The sequence below is a fragment of the Macaca nemestrina genome, chromosome 11, assembly GCF_043159975.1.
Source record: "Macaca nemestrina isolate mMacNem1 chromosome 11, mMacNem.hap1, whole genome shotgun sequence".
In the NCBI taxonomy this organism is placed as follows: domain Eukaryota; kingdom Metazoa; phylum Chordata; class Mammalia; order Primates; family Cercopithecidae; genus Macaca; species Macaca nemestrina.
In genome coordinates, this window is record NC_092135.1 from 134028243 (window position 1) to 134045006 (window position 16764).

The following is a 16764-nucleotide window of genomic DNA, read 5'->3' on the forward strand; positions in this document are numbered from 1 at the left end:
GCTGGATTTTGAAATTGTAACTGGGTAAGCATACCACTTAAGAATTACTTCCTACGTGAAATAGAATCAGAAAATTCCATCTACTTCCAAATTCTTTATGTACTTCCACATTTGAAGCTTACTTTCCCAAGTTGGGAAACTCAACTTTAAACCAGCCGTTGACCCATTCTTTGTTCTATTATCAAGCTTCGTATTAACACAGAAAGTGAAATGAGTATCTCCACTCCCCCAAAGTAATACATCTGAAATCATCTGGCTGGCTGTTGCTTTCCTCAACATCCAAATGTTCAGGAAAGCCTGTGTCCAGAGGCACCACGTCAGTGTCTCTTTGCGAGAGCCTTTATGGGGGTGGTACGAGGGGAATTGGAGTCCAGGGGCACGTCAGGCCCTCATCAATCAGGAGGCAGTGGCAGCGACAGCAAGACAGGCGGGTCAGGCCCCCAGATGAGATTTGTGAGGCTGCAGCATCCGTTCCGACCACACGTTCTGGAAAAATTATCATCTTACACCACCTTCTGAAGCAGTCAAGGTTTGGGTTATTACCTGGACCAGCACCTGGCTTTTACGTAGGACTTTCTCCTGGGGGACGGCGGCAACATTGTAAACCAAAGGGTTATGGATCAAATCTTGCTAATCCAAGTTCCTGACAGTTAATATTTTAAAAAAGAAATTATTTGTCCTTTTAAACAACTTTTCTCTTTTCCTAAAATTGTCTTATGTGAAGCTTTTCATTTTTAAAATTCCTTCGTTACAGAAGCATGGTTAACGTGTGCGCTAGTGGACAAGTCCCACCAGTAAATGGAGGCCACAGCGCGTGGCTGGAGGGCAGCAGGATGTTGGTATCTGTTGCGCATATTTCAGCCTGTTTTTACAAGTCTGCCTTTTTCTTCCAGCATGTGGGTTACCTACCATTTCTCTTTGCTAATTTTACAATAATACCCTTGCATTTTCCGGTAATAAAAAAACATAAATTTTAGAAACATTTAAAATGCAATTAAGCTTTTTGATTTCTAAAAAAAACTCCGTCCTACACAAAGCTGTTAGATTTGGGTGTGTGTACCTGTGTGAATCTGTTCTCACACTGCTATAAATAAACACCTGAGACTGGGCAATTTATAAAGGCAAGAGGTTTTGTTGGCTCACTGTTCCACACGCTGTATGGGAAATGTGATGTTGGCGTCCGCTTGGCTTCTGGAGGGTGCCTCGGGAACCCTACCATCATGGCAGAAGGCAGAGGGGGAGCCCGCACTTCACGTGGCTGGCAGGGGCAGGGGGGCAGTGTGGGGGACTTGCCGCACACTTTCAAGTGACCAGATCTCATGAGACCAACATCGAGGGGGAACTCTGCCCCCGTAATCCAGTCACCTCCCACCAGGCCCCACCTCCAGCACTGGGGATGACTATTCGATGTGAGATCTGGGCGGAGACACAGATCCAAATGATGCGCTTTTCCCCTAATTTAAAAACATTTTAGAAACATTTAAAATGCGGATAAGCGCTTTGGTTTCTAGAAAACTCAGTCGTAAACAAAGCTGTTAATTTTGGGGGTATATACCCTTCCAGTTTGTGTGTGTGTGGCTATTTGTTTATTCCCCCAAAGTGGATTGGATCATAATAGGCTTTTTTTCCTTTTTTTGTTTTTTTTGAGACAGAGTCTCATTCTGTCAGCCAGGCTGGAGTGCAGTGGTGCGATCTCGGCTCACTGCAACCTCTACCTCCCAGGTTCAAGCGATTCTCCTGACCTCAGGTGATCCACTTGCCTTGGCCTCCCAAAGTGCTGGGATTACAGATGTGAGCTACTGTGCCCGACCAGGCTTTTTCCACTTAAACATACAATATGTTCATTAAAATTTTCCGTGTCATAGAATATTTTCATGTACTTAATGGCATTTAAAAGAAAATAAGTATAAATATGTTAAATTTCCACGCTTTCTGGAAACAGTTCAGAAACTAGAAACAATCTCCATGTCCAGCGTTAGGGGACTGAGGGACCCTCCACGGGAGGCTGTGCAGCCATTCAATGCTGCTTTCTATGTAGTAGCTTGGAAAGCTGGCCGTTGAAATCACCAGGTGTCATTGTTCTAAGAACCAGCAGGGAAGCAGCACTGTGTGGTCCCGCCCCTCTGCCAAGCCAGGCATATCCCTGCCACCCCAGTGCCTTTTCACCGGCTGTGCATGGGAACCCCTCCCCACCCTCATGTCCACCAAATACCACCTTCACCATGAGGCATTTCTTACCCCAGTTTTAACTTGCCCATGTCCTTCCTCCCCACCTTACTTCTCCATGCCACCACTCACCTTCCAACAACCTTTGTCCTCTACTCCTTTCTTTCTTCTTTAAAAATATTATATATAGATATTTTATTTAGCTGGTTGAAATCTGATTCTTTTTTTCTGGTTTTTATTTTGAGCTCAGTAGGTTTTTGGGGAAATAGGTAGTATTTGGTTATATGGATAAGTTCTTTAGTGCTGATTTCTGAGATTTTGGTGCACCCATCACCCGAGCAGTGTATACTGTACCCAGTGTGTAGTCTTTTATCCCTCACGCCCATCCCACCCTTTCACCTGAGTCCCCAGAGTCCATTGTATCACTCATACGCCTTTGCATCCTCATAGCTTAGCTCCCACTTATGAGTGAGAGCATACCATGTTTGGTTTTCCATTCCTGAGTTACTTCACCTAGAATAATGGTCTCCACATCTGCCCAGGTTGCTGCAAATGCCATTATTTTGTTCTTTTTAATGGCTGAGTAGTATTCCATAGTTTTATATATATATATATATATATATACACACACACACACACACACACACACATACACACACACACACAACATTTATATATATAACATTTTCTTTATCCACTCGTTGATTGATGAGCATTTGGGCTGGTTCCGTATTTTTGCAGTTGCAAATTGTGCTGCTATAAACATGCGTGTGCAAGTGTCTTTTTGTATAATGACTTATTTTCCTCTGGGTAGATAGCCAGTAGTGGGACTGCTGGATCCATTTTCTGATCTGTCATCTACCCCACCCCCCCACACCAGAATTTAAGCTTCTTAAAGGGAGGGACTGTCTTGTTTGTCTCTATTCTCAAAGCCTAGAACAGTGTCTTTATCAGTAGGGGCACAGTCAGCCTCTCGAGTGATTTTTCTAAGTATTAAGTGGTAGAATGAGCAGCTGAACATTACTGTTTGCCAGTGTCTAAGCCCTGGATTCATTGCTTTATAGGCACTATTTGTTACGTCTGCGCTGAAGTTCTCTGAGGTGGTACTATTATCCTCATTTTCAAATGATTAAACTGAGTCCTAAATAATTTGAATAACTTGCTCAAGTCCTAAAGAATTTGAGTAACTTGTGCGGGTGCGGAGGATCTGGCATATATGGAGCAAATGAAGAGGGCAGGGGACTCGTGGGAAGTTTTACCTGTTTTCATGGGAAGTTTTACCTGTTTTACCTGTTCCGTTTCAGCTTTTAGTAATAAGTACATACTTATCTAAAAATGTGCCGGGATTTTATTTTATTTTATTTTATTTTTTGTCTTAGAGACGGGGTCTCACTCTGTCACTTAGGCAGAGTGCAGTGGCACGATCTCAGCTCACTGCAGACTCTGCCTTCTGGGCTCAAGGGATCCTCCCACTTCAGCCTCCCAAAAACCTGGGACCACAGCACGCGCCACCATGCCCAGCTAATTTTTTGTATTTTTGGTAGAGATGGGGGTTTCACTGTAGTGCCCAGGCTGGTCTTGAACTCCTGAGCTTAAGTGTTCCCCCCACCTCCATCTCCCAAAGTCCTGGCATTATAGGCGTGAGCCACTGCGCCTGGGCTAAAAATGTTTTAAATGAAGTTATTTTAAAATACGAATTTCATACTGAAAACACGAATTGAGAGGTGAACATTTGAGCATTTCCACGTCCGCTTCGGCAGTGGGGATGTTTAGTTTGAAACTTTAATTTAAAAAGTGAGTGCAGTGAGTCTGTCTTTGTGGTGCTAGAGAGGGGTCCTCAGCTGGCCGTGACAGAGAAGGGCAGGCAAAGGCGAGTGTTTGAGACTTGGAGGGGACAGTGGGGGCACAGCGGCCAAGCAGAGGCATGTGTCAGGACAGAGTCAGAATGCTAGGATCGTGGCCCCCATCCTGCCACTTGCCACACAGTCAAGAAAATGGCAGGTGTACAGGAAGATCCAATTCAATACAGAGCAGCCAGGTTATCAAATCACGGTGCGGCTCTGCAGAACCTATGCCGTGTCCAGTAAAGCCGACAGCATTCCAGTGTTACCTGGAATTATGTACAAACGCAGTGTCCACAATAGGATACATCACGACTTACAGTTTAGTTAGATTAAGCAAGTTATAATTTTTCATAGTCCGTGAATATTTTCACCTGCCCAGATGGGGAGCAAGGCTCTGAATCCTCTCTTGCCCCAGCCCCTTCTCCCTGGGGGAGGCAGGCATGGCGTGAGTAGATAGGTTTTTGAAAAGTGCCTGATGTACAGTCAAATACAGGAAGGCCTCTTCTTTCAGACATGCAGGTTGAGCTCCCTAAAGCTAAAATCCAAAATCCAAAGGGCTCCATTGAGCATTTCCTTTTAGCATCACGTCGGCACTCAAAAATTTTCAGCTTTTGGAACATTTCAGATTTTCGGATTAGGGATACTCAACCTGTCATTTCCTTTATAATTTTTTTTTTTCTGGGAACACCTATGAAGTTGAATTGGTAAGAAATGCAGCCATACCACTTGAAAAGAGGGCAGTGGCCGGGGGTGCTCTTCCTAAGGAGCTGAAAAATGCCATGAAATTCCTGATTATGCTGCTTCTCAGCTTGTTCTTCTGCACCGTGTCTCCACATCATCATCTTAGTCTCTTTCTTCACAACTGAACAGATCTGCTTAAATCCCTCGAGCACCCAAGGCCGTGTAGATTTGACGCTTGGAGCATGCCTAGCAAGTTCCATTTTTGTGCCTCTTTTGCATAGTAAGCTTATAAGCGCCATGCTCTTTTCTAATTATCTATTAGAAAATTAGTTATTTCTATTAACTAATATCAGTTAAAATCTTTACATTTTCCACTTAGCCTCATAAAATACAGGCAAAACACAAGTTGCTCCAGCTGCATAAACACCCCTGGAGCTGAGCTTCCCCAGCCACACCGCACCCCCCAGCACGTGGATGCTGTGCTCATCTCTGACCACAGTATCAAAGGCCAGAGTCACAGCTCATGCAGAATGGAAAGTTCTGCCAGGAAAAATGGACTCCCTCGCCTAGACAAAAGTATCCTGGATGTAGAACTAGAAAACTAACCTGAATCTCATGGAAGAAACTGCACCTGTTTCTTCTTTTTCTGTAGCCAGAGCTGGGAAATCTGGGAAGACACTGAAAGTAGCGATGGAGCGGCTCCCTGGAGGGTCGCTGGGAGACGCTTGGACACAGAGAGTGAGGTGTTTGCTGGGAAAAGCCAATCGGGATGGGTGAAGGTCCACGCTGGAGTTAGAGAGCGCAGAAAGTGGGGTGAGTGTGAAAGTCTAGCCTGGGTTACAGCCCCAGTGAGCCTGCACAGATTTGGAGTAAGAAACTCCCGCCAGTCTCATGCCCAGAGTGCCCTGGGAAAGTCTTCTCTCCCAGCGGTGACTCCAGGTTTCCCCAGCCCGGCACAGGGACTTGGGCTGGTGAGCTACAGAATTCCAAAGAACAGCAGGAGCCAGCCAGCCACACCTGGCCATGGCTGTGCCGTAGGACATCACAGGGTGTGTGGGCAGGAGCAAATGCCAGGAGTGCATGCAAGAGAAAATGATGGCTGGTGGGAACCTGCAGGAATTGCGGGAGGAGAAAAGGGGTGTACTCCTGAGGATTGGGGGCTGGCAGCGCTGGGAAGGAAGGGAGGGACCCTGATTCTGGCTGAGAGGTGGGGGGATGAAAGGCCGCTGTAGGGAAGAATGGCCGGAGCTTTGTCTGCTGAATAGCCAGCCGGCCAGGATTCTGCTTCTCTCCACATCCAGCACTGACCCTTCCAGCAGCCACAGGAGGTCAGGGTTTTGCTTAAAGGAAAAGAGAAAAATGTCAGTTTTTACATTTTGGAGCACAATCTTACCTTTCAGTTTATTTTAAAGCAATTTTCCCTAAAGATCAACCACAGTATCTGGCAAAACTATGTTAACAAAATTTTAGTTTGATAAAGGAAATGCTTTAAACTGACAGCAAATGTAACTCAGGATCTCCAGGCGCCTTTTTTTTTTTTTTTTTTTTTTTTTTTTGGCTAGGACAGAGGCCAGATTCCAAGACACTAGTGGAAATAATATGATACAACTTTGGTGGTGCAAACAAACTCAGTTCTTTTTAAAAAAAAAAATGTTCTAATAGTATCTAATAGTAATGGTGAATTACTCATAGTTTTTTGTTGGAAGTAAATTTAATTCTAGTTTTTAAATATCATTAATTCCAGAGTTTGCACTCTGCATGATTTCTAATTTTGTGGAAAATACAGACTAAAGAAGACACATTTGGCCACTGTGATGGAACTGTTTTTAAAAGGCTGTGCTTTAGAAGACACTTCTGACTTTGAGCTGCAGTTGTGGATGAAGATGCTCATGAGTGGAGGTGTTGGTGGAGATAGTTATCCCAAGTATATACTCGATCGATGTCCACAGTGCATTCAAATTATCTTTCATGTTACAAACTTTCCCAGTGTTTACCAGCCCCAGATACGACTATGGACAATGCTGTCGGTCATCAAGAGACAGAGTAGCATGGAACTGAAAAACGTGTAGCAGGTTTTCAAACCTCTTACTTGCCCAAAGCTTAGTTAAAATTATTAGATTTCCTCTGAACTTTGTTCTTCTCATTATTTTTGGAATGATTGCAGGGTTGGTTTAAGATTGCCGCTACCACATATTAATAATTGCACTGAGAAACACGTGTAAACGGAGGTTGTCCCGGGAAAGACAGAATGAATGTCATCCTGGTGAAGGCGGCTCATGTCACTGTCCTTTGCTACAGCCTTTGTTTCTCACCAGTTCATTCTCGGGAATCGCTCGTTGTCTGTTGATATAAAATAAACATTTCCTCCTATCCCGGATGACCGGAGCCTTGGGCGGCAGCTGAATCACAGCACGCCAGTCTCCCAGTCCCATCACACACAGGCAGTTTTTACACCAGCCAAACTTAGAGCTTCATAAATGCAGCAAACTGTCAGGTTCCTTTGCAAGAGGAAGTCTTAGCTACAGGTTTTTGGTGGAAACAAATGGTCCACCCTGAACTACTCATTTACCATCTGGTTTGGGGAAGCTTCTGTCATCCTACCTGCTATGTATTTGTGACCTGGTAAATTATTTTTAAACACAGTTGTTTAATAGTGTAGTCAGCAATGAAAGGTCATAAGCCTCATCTTCTCATTAACACCACACCAGAATGATTCGGATATTCAGTGCGCAGATGACCTCATGTTTCAACTTCCTTATTGACATGAATGTGCTGAGCAGAGCTCACCTGCCTCTTGTCAGAGACATGAATGGGCTGATAATATCTAGTTTTCAAGCAGAAGAAGTTAGAGGTGAACCCCAGCCTCGGAATCTACATAAAATATGTAGCACAGTCATTAGTCATTTGCAAAATCCTAAAACAGCAGGAGAGAAAAATATTTTCTTTTCAGTGGCTGTCAAAGAAGTCATAACATACCTTTTAAAAAAAAAATTTCATCAGCCAAATCCTCAAATTTAAATATGGGGACTTTTTTCCTGTATTTTTATCAAAAATGTTTATATTCTTAAATGGTTATCCAGGTACCAGAGAGATGCCCCAGGCAGCTCATGATGCAAGTGTACACAGATATATTTTGAGTGCCCCTGTGTCTACGAGTCAATCTGTATCAGTATAGAATTAATATTGGATTAGTGTGAAGTGTTTGCACTGTAAATTTCATCTGTTTTTTTTTTCTTTTTTTAACTAGAAATACTCTGTTTTGTTTCACTACTATTTCCCCAGGGCCTTAAACAGTGCCTCCCCCTGAGTGGCCCTGGGTAGTTGGTGGTCAAATCCGTAAATATCTGGAGTTTCCTGCACACAGCCCTCAAGTGTGCCGTCGAGATCGTGTCCCTCCAGTGCTGAGCCTCACCATCCTGGTGGTCCTGAGCAGTGCATCCCCTCCCTCAGCTCAGCCCCCTGGCCTTCTGTTCAGGGTCACTGTGGATAAATTACCAGTGGAACCCAAGCCCTCAAAGCTGCCCTGTGGGCTGGGTGGCTCCAAGAGCCAGAGTATTGCTCTGTGACCTCCAGCCTGTTGACCGGGGCAATTGTTAGAGCCAGGTGTGGCGGAAGGACCCGTACGGCCTCTCTTTCAAGTGACTGGGCCCTCCGTACGAGGCACCTGACACCACGATGCTGTCACCGTCCTCGCTGACTGGGACATGCCACCCACCTCCACTAAAGGCTTGGGAGCCCCAAGGACCCCTTTTCATAATGAAACCTCCTGTCCACAGTTTAGGAGAGAGTCACAAAATCACCTGGAACAAGAAGTTTTTCAAATATTTTAGGTGTTTACAAAATATTTCTATGAGGACAGATAAGGGGGAATGAATTTTGCAAATTAGTGCAAATTAGTATTTGATTTAACCCCCAAAAAAGTACCCTGATGGTTCCCATGGTTACCTTCTAACATAACAAAAGGTTACATGTGAAGGCCAAGGGAAAAGAAGATGTAATTTATCATTATGTTAATTTTTTATTCTCCCAAATGTTCAAACTGCAAGGATATTTCATACAGATTTCTTAGCTGGTATTTAAATAATACTCAACACTCCTAAGCCTTAAATAGATAATTAGAAGTATACTGCATTTTTTTCCCTCCAGCATTTCAAAGACATTACTCAAATTTTGTTTGTTCTTGTGCTGCAGTGGTCTTACTTGGCACCTCCTTGTCTTGACAGACTTGATTATGGAGCACCTATTTTGTGCATGGTGCTTGCTGGCCACTGAGCATCCGTAAAGAAAATTTTTTCCACACCTGTAATCTCAGTGCTTTGGGAGCCCAAAGCAGAAGGATCACTCAAGCTAGGAGTCTGAGACCAGCCTAGGAGATATAGTGAGACCCTGTCTCTACAAAGAAATCATCAGAACGTGGTGGGGCACACCTGTGGTCCCAGCTTCTTGGGAGGCTGAGGCAGGAGGATCGCTGGAGCCCAGGAGTGCAAGGCTGCAGTGAGCTATGATCATGCCACTGCACTCCAGCCTGGTGACAATGAGACATTGTCTGAAAAAGAAAATGTACTTTTAAAACTCAGGCCGGGCACAGTGGCTCGTGCCTGTAATCCCAGCACTTTGGGAGGCTGAGGCAGGACTCCCTGAGGTTGGGAGTTTGAGACTAGCCTGACCAATATGGAGAAACCCTGTTTCTTCTGTTCTCTACTAAAAATACAAAATAAGCCAGGCATGGTGGCACATGCCTGTAATCCCAGCTACTCAGGAGGCTGAGGCAGGAGAATCGCTTGAACCCCGGAGGTGGAGGTTGCTGTGAGTCGAGGTCACGCCATGGCACTCTAGCGTTTGCCGTAAGAGTGAAACTCCGCCTTAAAAAAAAAAATCAGAGGGACATAGCCACATAAAGGAGACATCCACAGAAGCTATCATAACACACTAAGGGCCATGAAAGGGGTGCAGAGTCCGAGGGAGCTGGGAAGAGAGGCTGCCTCCTGTGCCACTGAAGGGCAGGCTTCAGCCCTCCCAGCGCGGCCCACAGGCACGGTGGTTTGTGTAGCTTTCGCTGTGGCAGGTCTAAAACTGTATTTCCCAACATCCTGTCTCATCGTTCTCTGACTTTCTCCTTACAATGCCTCATCTTTTCCAGAAGTGACGTGCATGTCATATGTTACGGGTCTGTGTTGAGGGCCTGCGTTTTAACTGTGTGAATGATGATTCTCTGGAAAAGCCGGGGGCCCTTCACAGCCATGTTTGCACTTTCTTTAGGAACAAGGGGGGCTTGGCACGCCAGCAGCCTCCCATCCCGCCTCCACCTGCCACCCCATTGCGAGTCCTTCAGTTTTGTCCACAGCACTTGTCATCCCTCCTCATGATCGATACGCACACATATATATGCTTATTAACTCTCTCCCCTTGCTGGCACCTGAGCTTTTCAGGGCAGGAGCTTTGTTTATTTACTGCTATTATCGCAGCTCCTAGGAGACAGCCTGACTGGGGCGTGAGTTTGTCTGTCCCTCCATGTGTCTGGACGTTGTCTAGCCCCACACCAAGCACATGGTAGATGGGCCACATGGCACTGCCTCCCCTTGGTTTGACATGGAGGGTCTTTAACTGGCTCTTGGCCATCTTAGTTGACCAAGATGGAGAAGAGAGCGAAAGTAGGGTGAGGCTGTTTGAGGGTAGAGGTTCAGGGGTGCTATTTTGTTCATTTCCTGTGTGAAGAAATTGAGGCTAAAAGAAATGACATGCCCAGGGTCACATGGCCAGGTGGCTAGGCTGGGACTGGAGCTGACTTTGAGTCTGTGCGGTTCCAGTTCATGGAGCACCATGCAGTTTTCTCCCTGACCTCCATCTGCCTCCTCCTTGTACCCTGGGTGTGGGCCATCCTGAGGAACGGGGACCTCTCCATCAGCAGGTGGGCAGGGTGGGAGCTGAAGTGTAACAGACGTGTCGGCTCCAGCGACACACGGCTTGGACATCCCCATACACCGTTGATGGGAGCAGCCCAGAACTTCGGCTCAGCAGCATGTATCCAGAGCACCACGAATGCTCGTGTTCATGAACCTGTCTCGAAAACTGCCCCCAAAGTCATAATTCTCATTACTAAAAACACACAGAAGTACTGATTTACGGTCAAAAATTTGGAATCCATCTAAGCAGCAGGGAACTGACCAAGCAAACCAAAGCATATTCTGCTCTTTATGATGTTAAAGAAGAAAAGAATCCTGTTACTTATCTTCTTAGGACATTTAACGCTCAACCCATGGGAGGATATCTCACAACCAGATTGCCTCCTTTTTAAGTCTGGGCGTCTGCATACCAGGTTTTCCTGTAGCTGAGGACACCAACACACTTTTTCAAACCACATGATGTCAGTAGATAAGAGCAGGGATGTATTTCGAGGCAGCGGCCTGAGTTTGGTGTATTGCTGTACCTTGAGCAGAGTGAAGTGGCCAGGTGCATTCAGGACCCTGGACAAAGCCCCTCGCTGTACTGGCCTAAGGAGCCCCACCTTCCCTGCTCAGACAGGACGCTTTCCTGTGCAGCAGTGGGTCATTTGACTACATGTGACTTTTCATAGAAACAGCTAAATTTCTATAAGCTGAGAAATGTATGTGATCAAAGAGGGCTCCTACATCTAATTACCTTCCTGATTTAATTGAGTTTTCTGCAAGACACCCTCAGTCTCTCCCCAGCCTGCTCACCCTCACACGTGAAACAGAATCTCTTTTCAATTTAGCAGATCTGAGCACCCAACTTGAGAAATGGTAGTGGCTGATTATGTAAAAAGTGAAGAGGCTGGGGAGAAGCAGGACTCTCTCGAAATGATTTCATTTCCACCTCACAGCACTGCGCATCGTGCCTTCCCATTTATCGGAGTTCACCGTAGTAATTTAAACTTTGTGCTGCTTGCATTCAGCTAAAAATCAGCTAGAGAACAATTTGATTTTTGAGCCTTAACGATAAAATCCTGACGTGCATTCCCAAGCATACTCCTTTCTGGCACACTCCCCGTGGCTTCCCCAGACTTTCTGCCTCACTTGGCCACTCTGTGTTCCTTCTGTCATCCCTTCAAATTGGATGATGCCGTTCGGCGCCAGCTGGCCCTCCAGCTTGGAAAAAAAAAAAAAAAAACTATTGTAGTGGACAAGAAAGGAGAGATACCAGGAAACGGATGGGATGCACAGAAAGAGACAGGAACCAAGAGGAAAGAGCAGAGGAGTATGACCTGGGAGGCGAGAACACAGAGAAGCTTGAGAAGCCCAGGGCTGTCCCGCCTGTGGGAAGGAGGAGGCTGGGGACACCCCTTCAGTGTGGGGCCCTATGAGCAGCTCAAGACTAGGGCCTCCTGTGGGTCTGCTGTGTAGAGCCAGATCCTGGCAGGTGGCTGGAGACCAGACAGCCACGTCCAGACTCAGCTTGTGGCCCAAGTCTCATGATGGCCTTTAGCTTCTGTTTCTGGGGGAACCCGGCCCACCTTCTCCCCCCTCTGACCCCCTTCCCCATCTCACTGGAACGTACAGTGGACTTTTGAAAATCTTCCGTGTTTAATTGCTTTGCAGCATTTAACACAACGACCCCTCCCATTTTTTTCTTGTTTTTTAAACAGCTTTATTCAGGTAAAAATCACGTAACACACTTCCCCCATTTAACAGGTGCAATGCAGTAGTTTTCAGTATCGCAGATACGTGCAACCATCACCACCACAGTCAATCTCAGAACATTTTCGTCGTCTCCAGAAAGAAACTCTGTACTGGAATCGGTGGTCAGAACATGCGCTTTTTTTCTTTGTAAGGCTTTATAAACATGTTTCAGTAATCAAGGTCCTCATCTCAATGGAAGATCAAATTTCCTAAATTCCTACTGACTCGGCTTAATTTAGAGAGATCTCTGGGCGTAATTGAAAATGGCCCGAGTAGGCGATTCTTCTCTCCCGTGTGTTCTCTTGGTTCTGGCTCCTCCTATTGTATTCCTTTCCTCCCCGTTTTTATAACTCAGCCTAACACTGTGTTGTCTTTTCCTTTCGCCAACACCTGTCATCTTCCTGGGCCCCCTGCCGTGTCCCCGCTGCCCCTCTGACATTGTGTACCTCTGTGTGAGCGGCAAAGGGAAGGGACAATAATACCAGTCTCTGAAACATCTTCAGAGATGGGGGATTCAAGTCAACCTCCTCCCGCTGAAAGCTCCCGTCAAAAGGACTGTGGAAGGGGTGAGGTTTTGAACCTCACTTCACACTCACCTTTTAACAGAGACCCAGGATGTTGTGATTTCCTTGGATGGCAAAGGTGGCCTGTTCTTTATTTACCGGCCTACACATCTCTGTAAGCTTCAGAAAGAACAGAGCCCTTATTAAAGATCCAAATTAGCTTTCTATCGTTGGCCGTGTATCAAAGGAAGTGCGTTTTAATTTACGAGTTCCTACAACGACTTCATCTTGAGTTCATGGGGGGCTTTAGCCCTCAACTGATTTCCCTTCCTGACACCTACAAATGGGCCTGTCTTTGATAATTTTAAATTCTTTTAATACCAAACAAAAAAGGATTTTTTAGTCATGTACCTGACACTGCCAAATAGGTAAATTAAGGTATGGGTGGAAGCCAGCGGGGGCGGGGGGGCCCATACACATGTGCTCAGCGTTTTCCTCTCTCTTTTCTGTTGTCTTTCTTTTCCTTTTTTTCCTGTATAGATGCATGCTTCTTATGAACATGTTTTAAGGCTTTTTGTATCTTTAATCAACATGTAGAAAATTAACAGCCAACCCTTCAGGAACCATTGAAGCTCCCCCACAGTGAGTGTTGGCTCCTTCTAGCAAATTCTTGGTGTGCCCCTCATCAAACTGAGCCCCCTGCGGAAGAGTGGTTGGAGGTGTCTCTGGAGGGCTCAGCACTCCCTGAAATCCAGGCTCCAGGGTCAGGGAAGATCTGACCCGGGCGGGGATTAAGGCCCTGCTAAGGGCGGCAGCAGCGGCGGGAGTCCTTGCGGCAGGGAGGCTTGCAGAGCAGGTGCACCTCCCCCAGCACCTCCCCCGGCGGACACGCTTAGAGGCCCTCGGGAACGGGAGGGACATGAGAATCACAAGCACGGAGCCCCCTCTCTTGAATATCACCCGGGATATCAAAAACCCATCCGCACACCTGGCGAGGACCCTCACCAAGGCGAGCTCCGTGCAACGGTTCATCAAAAATTGCCCGGCTAATGATCGGCTGGGCAGATAATCGGAGGAGAGTTAATTGTAAGGTTCGATATGGCATCTTGTCAGCAGAGATAAGTTGTCACGTTTTCCACTTGAGCTGAAACTAAATGATTGTAAAATAAGTTATGAGTGTCCTTGGGCCTGTCTGCCGGAATGATAGCTAAGAATACATTCCTGGCCCATCAGTCTCAAGCAGGCTGCTTGATATTTATGCGACGGAATGTTATTTTATTCCCCCTCTAGTCATGCTTGTCAGCTCTCCGAGTGAAAAGTGAAACTGCTTCTTTGACTCATACTTCACGTTCCGAAGCTCGCAGAGACTGCAGATTGTGATCATTATTGCTCGTATTATATATTTTTTGGGGTGTGCGTTGAACATTGATGCCCGATTGGGAAGAACTAATGGCTGACATTGAATGTGCGGGATGATGCCGGCCCATCCTGGTTCAGCGCCGCTCGGCTGGGGACCCCGAGTCCCTCCGTCAAAGCCAGTTTAGATGTGGAGTAATGAGGCGCTCGCTTTTTTAATTTGGCATGGCTTTTTTCTCTTCGTGTCTCCCCTCCCGTACTTAACACCATCGACAGTAGTCGTCTGTCCCGGTGCCTGGTAATTGATACAAAATAAAATGCATTCTTTGTATGCAGCCAGGAGGAGTGGATGGCGCTCCGTGGGCCGGCTGGAGCTCATTTACAGTGTCTCAGGCGGGGCTTTCGGGGCCTCTTCAATTTGAGGAATACCTTGTCAGGCGAGAGGAGTAGTCGGAATGGAAAAGCACAGCGTGGAAGCCTAGTGCATTGTGATTGCTCATATTTTAAACCCAGGGAATGTTAAACAACTCCTTGAAAGGGAGCTCTCAAGACCTAGAAGCCAGGGGCATTCATATTCCCGTAGCGGAGCCTGGCGCCCAGTGGACGGGAACCTGGTCATTCTTACCATGAGAACACCCAGCCCAGGAGAGGTCAGGGCCTGGCCTCCAGGCCGGTCCTCTCCGGTTGGTCCTCACTGGTCTTGAGTCCCAGGTCACACTTCCTGCCCGACTTCTGTCTCCTGCCACGGCCCCCTCAGTTCACATCCCATTTCACCGCTGCCATCGCCTTCTCAGCACCATGGTGACCAGTCCCTCCTGCAGCCGGTGCCCCTGCTGCTGCAGCTGCGCCCTCCCACGGGCAGGCATCTGGAACTGGCACCAGAGCTCCCTCCTGTCAAGGCTGTGCGGCTTTCCCCGCCGGCTGCCTGTCCACTCCTGCCGAACCTGCTCCCACTCGACCCAGCCCAGAGCACGTGGCTTCTCTAAGGGCTTGAGTGCCTCCCTCTTGGGCCAACATAGACACCCCACCTCGGAGTGGTCAGGTGCCACTGGTTGTCTCCTTCCAGCAAGAAAGTTGGAGTAAAATGTCCAGGGCCTGGGTCATAGAGTGTTGGAGCATTGCCGTGGCAGGAGAGCCCAGTGGACAGAGACGCACCCCACCCTGCCTGCAGCATGGCCTCGAAAGTCACTTACTGCCTCAACTCCATGCCTCCAAATGGGGGCAGGGAGGGTGCTTGTGGGCCCACCTTGGAGGACCAAGGACCTCGGCCCTGTGAGCAGCAGATTGGAGCGTGGGCTGGTGCTGCTTCCAGGATCTCGGGTGCTTTGCACACGTCAGTTACTCAAGTCATAGCCTCCTGAGGACGATTACCAGGAGCTCCTGAATGCTGGCCTTGCTTTCTGTTTCTATTCTTGAGATCGCCGTTGTTTTTATTCCATGACAGCCCTGTGTCCTCTGAAAAGCTTGCCTCCCTCCCCCTGCAGTGGCCAGAACAAGGCTCGTATTTTTCTGCTCTTTCTCCCCAGCCCTCTCCTGGGCTTTCTCCTGGTGCAATGACACCTTCGTCTCCCTGTTGGTCCCATTCTCTGGGGCGGCTGGAGGTGGCCTGGGTATGCTCGGCCCAGTGCAGGTGTGCGTGTGGACTCTTACATACCTCACTTCTCCCTGCACCTGCGGCCCCTGCCATCAGCGCGCTTGCCGGAGATGTGATTCCCCTTGTCCTTCTTTGTTCAAGTAGCAGGGCCCAGGAAAAATCGTCTTTTATGGAAGGCATCAAGCAAGAAATCTGATAGGCATTCTCTTCACTCCTTAGAAATCAGCCCTGTGGAGACAGGGGTCTTGCCCTTTATTCTCTGAGAGCAGCCAGCTCCTAGGGCATGCTTGGTGCATGGGGCCACTCAACAGGGAGATGCTTTCTCCATGTCAATAGACTTCACTCATGGGCTCCGTCGATTGCCTAGAACTAGATTCCAAATGGCTGGAAACTCAGAGGACAGTGCTTTGGCACAAAAGCGTGCTTGTGGCTAGTTTTAAAAGTAAGTCGCGAAATTGGTACACTGCTGTGTGCTACACCAGAAAGCATCCGTTCCATCCACCTGTGCAAGTGCCTCTCACACAGGTCAGTCCTTTCATAAAACAAATACGTATGGAACCCCATTACTCATCCTGAATATGCTTCAGGAAGGATGTGTGCTGGCGAAGAGGATGCGCGAAGGCCCACCTTCCTGAAGCTCGAGCACTCGCAGGGAAGATGTTCCCTAAACAAAGAAACACTCATGGAGCATGTCGTGTCCCCATGTGGAGAGAGCCACCGAGCACAGGGGCCTGGGACGGGCTGGATGTGCCAGTGGCCAGCTTGGGGAAGGCCTCTCTTAGGGCTTCTTCCTTTGGCTTCTGGAGTCTAAAACTTCCTGGTATCCCTTCCGCCTGCCTAGCAGAGCCCCTCAACACAGTTCCCCATCTAAGGCAGCAGGTATGAGCTGTGTGGACGCTGCCGAGACTGGTGTGACTGCTTTGAACCTTGTCCACTGATGCAGCACCTACAGGGTGCTGCTGACCCCAGTGGTTGGTGGGATG

The 16764-nt window shown here is 47.4% G+C and overlaps 1 protein-coding gene across 13 annotated transcripts in view; it reads left to right on the forward strand.

Annotated features, from left to right (window-relative positions):
* The window catches only part of LOC105473862 (ArfGAP with GTPase domain, ankyrin repeat and PH domain 1), a 644177-nt gene that overhangs the window by 453620 nt on the left and 173793 nt on the right, over positions 1-16764 (forward strand). The window lies entirely within an intron of this gene.